The sequence below is a fragment of the Octopus bimaculoides genome, chromosome 11 (genome assembly GCF_001194135.2).
Source record: "Octopus bimaculoides isolate UCB-OBI-ISO-001 chromosome 11, ASM119413v2, whole genome shotgun sequence".
NCBI lineage: Eukaryota > Metazoa > Mollusca > Cephalopoda > Octopoda > Octopodidae > Octopus > Octopus bimaculoides.
The window spans coordinates 67,510,883-67,514,711 of record NC_068991.1 but is presented as its reverse complement, the minus strand read 5'-3'; the positions used below and the strand labels follow the sequence as shown (position 1 = coordinate 67,514,711).

General features: G+C 34.1%; 1 protein-coding gene across 1 annotated transcript in view; it reads right to left on the bottom strand.

The window, feature by feature from the left end:
• The window catches only part of LOC106873890 (N-acetylgalactosaminyltransferase 7), a 35,712-nt gene that overhangs the window by 349 nt on the left and 31,534 nt on the right, over positions 1-3,829 (bottom strand). The window lies entirely within an intron of this gene.

Here is a 3,829-nt window from a genome sequence, read left to right as displayed (position 1 = left end):
ATATATATATAGTGTCTAGGTGCTTTATTTGTTCATTGTTGCTTTTGTCTCTCTCAAACTTCCTTCTTCCATTGATTGTAGACATTTCTAAAATTTTGTTTGTTCTGGTTATGAAGTCTGAAAATAAATCTGCCATTTATTTCATGAGGACAAAGTATTCATTGGGACATTCACTTTCTGAAAATAGATCTTACCAAAGTCTGCTGTAACATAAAAGGTTTCACCTACCACCAACACCCAACTGCAGTTTGGGAATTGGAAGGAATTTAAACTTGTTTTCAACCAGTCTCTTTTTTTTTTTTTAACATCGCTTCATACATTTGTGGTATTATTATTATTATTATTATAATGATGATGAAAAGATAACCTTGGATAATTAAAATTTATTTAAAACATTTAAATATATTGATTAGTATTAGTTTTGAAGACTGCTACAGTTTGGGACATCGTACAAAAATGAAGTTTGTTTTCGTTATATTTATTATTTCAGAAAATAAAATCCTTTTCTCCCATGGACTCCTAATATGTCTTTTTCTCTGTGTATGTGTGGGTTTTTCTTTGTTTTTTTTTTTGGGGGGGGGGTCTATATTTCTCTATTTCTGTTTTGTTGGTTCAAGTCCAGTAAAATGATTATTCTTATTTCAATATCATAATGGCATTTTTTTCTGTTACTAATAGATAGATAGATAGATAGATAGATGTAGATATTGAACAATGAGAATGAGTGCTTAATACCGCATTGGTAGATAAAAGATCTTTTTATTTGTGTATTAAGGCTACCATTAGTTTCATGTGAAAGAATCCCTCCACAATTATCAAGCCTTATTGCATGGAGCATCAGTGTTTGTCTCCATTTTGGATTGAAACAATGAAAGTAGCATAAAATCACAATAAAAGTCACATGTTTTAATCCAAAATCGAGATATGCACCAATGTTCCATGCAATAGGTTTAATAATTGTTGAGGGCTTTTTTTAGCATGAAACCAATGGTAGCTTCAATACACAAAGTGTATATGTGTATATATATATATACACACACACACACACACACACACACACACACACACACTTCAGCAATGTAACTACACTTATACCATTGACGATTTCTTCTTTGGACTTTCCCTTTCTCCTTTCCAACAAAGAGTAATGCTCCGAATGTTAAGCTTTCTCCTTTCACCAAGTGTCAGGCTAATGCATTTCTTGTGCATGTCCTCATGTTTGTTTTTCGTTTTTATTCATTTATTCGAATTTATATATATATATATATACACATACACATCACTGTATCAACCAGAATATCCGATGCAGTTTATACATCACTGGCCACAGTGCCCTTCCTCAGATCATTGTACTTTTGCAAGGATAACCCCCAACTGGCCAGGCCAACATTCCTCCTGAACAGAATGCCAGCCTTGTGCAGGATTACCTATTTACAGTCAAATGAACTGGAACAATGTGAAATTAAGTTTTCTGTTGAAGGACACAACAAACTACTGCTTTGGGAATTGAAACTACGATCTTGCAATCATGGGTACAACAGCCTAACACCTAAGCAAGCCACACACCTTCATATATATATAGAGAGAGAGAGAGGTGTGTGTATGTATAGAGTGAATGTGAGATCCAGAGATTCTCAGTATAGAAAACAGTAGTGCTCAAATGATTTGAACTTACTCTCCAATATTTTTACCAAGGACCAAGTCTGCAGGCTATAAGAGGAATCCAGATGAGCAGAATTGGAGACAATGATGCATATAGACAAATAAAACTGCTTAAGTTTAATGTACGAAATATGTATACATGTAAATAGAGAGAAAGCAAAGACTGGAAAATTTTCAGACGATGAATATTCAAGTATAAATAAATAGATATTTATATATTAACAGAGCAAACTTACACAGAGTACAAACAACAGATAAAATTAAAGGGGAGAAGTTATGGTGCCACATGTCCAACAGCTGTTTCTAGAGGATCAGATTTAATTTATAATGTTGGTAGATGTAGTCCACCAGAGTATACAACCAGTAATGGAAGCAAATAGATATTGGATAGATCTGTCCTCTGTCTTCAAGGTAGAGAGATAAAAACCTGACATTTCAGATCATGATGCAGGAAAATATAAAGGTAGAATGGGTCAAGTGGAAGGCAAGCTGTAGTTGAGGGAACCTATCACTACTGGGGAGTGTGTGCATGTGTATACTAGCATGTGTGTGTGTCTATGGCTCTGAGTAGGGAATGACCTACCATAAACACCAATGACCTCTTGAAGACTGCTTGCATACCACTGTCGCCATTGACTGGAATAATTTTCTTACAATATTGAAATCCTAAAACAAGCAGAAGTCACCAGCACAATGGCCATACTATTCAATTTACAATAGCATTAAACAGAGCACTTTTCTAGAATGGAAAAGAGACGGCATTTGCTCAAGATTATCCTGTATAGCAAAATCTCTACTGACTACCAGGGCTCTCTGAAGAATCCTTTGGCACGTGTCACATTTGCCATCGTCCAATGTTTCCTATAGCTTTTAATCATGAAGCTTGGTGATGCACCATTTAGCAGACATCTCCTCCTTTGTATGAAGACAAAGAGAATAAGGAAGAATTGACACTGTAGCACCAAACTCCAATCAGAATTTTCTTTCAGTTCTATATTTCAGAGATGAGGAATTATGTACATTATTTACATTCGACGGATATTTGTCCTCATCTTGTTTATTGTTAACACAACGTTTCGGCTGATATACCCTCCAGCCTTCTTCAGGTGTCTTGGGGAAAATTTCGAACCTGGGTTCTCATTCTTAGGGTATTTTTTAATGTTATTATTATTATTATTATTATTATTATTATTATGCCTGTGGGCATATGGTGTAGTGATTAAGAGTGCGGGCTACTAACCCCAAGATTCTGAGTTCGATTCCAGGCAGTGGTCTGAATAATAATAATAATAATAACAACTAATTTTAAATTCTCAAACACAGGATAATGTTAATAATATAGCCTGAACTGGCCACCTACACTTTTTTCTGCAAAATAGGGGTAGCTTATCCTGTTCAAGCTATATTATTAGCATTATCCTGCATTTGAGAACTTAAAATCACTTCTTTAACTTTCTAAGACATCTCAATGTTTCTAAAAGCAAACTTTGTTTGTTTATGTTTATCGTAATTTGAATTTAATAATAAAAACATCGCAAAATACCTTAGGAATGAGAACCTAGGTTTGAAATTTCCCCAAGACACCTGATGAAGGCTGGAGGATATATCAGCCGTAACGTTGTGTTAAGAACAAACAAGATGAGGACAAATATCCGTCAAATGTAGATAATGTAGAATTTTCTTTGCCTGAAAACTTAAATGAGAGAAATAGAAATACAAGATGTCTATGTACATGTAGTTATGCCAGTTCCACCAGCGTTACCATAACACTGTTGTCCTTAACCCATTGCCTGCCACGAGACCGATTTGGGGATCTGCTAAAAACAGCCTCACTACCAGTTTGTTGTATTTAAAGTGAATTGCTTATGTACATTGCATTTGCAGAGGTGTGTTTAATAATATTTAGTAATTAAAGTTTGTCATTATTAGCTCTGGCTAATTCTAGAGGACATTTTATGTCATAAATCGCAATTTTTGAACTACAAAAATATTGACTGTTTTGAAAACGTTTTTTTTTTGTTTTTGTTTTTTTTTTTGCATTTCCCATCCATATCATTCATTGATATTTCATACACAATCACATTTGATACTATAATTTCAAAAAGGCTAAAATGTTTATTATTGCAGTTGAATAGAAAAGGATAAATATGCTTTTTTTCAGCGATCC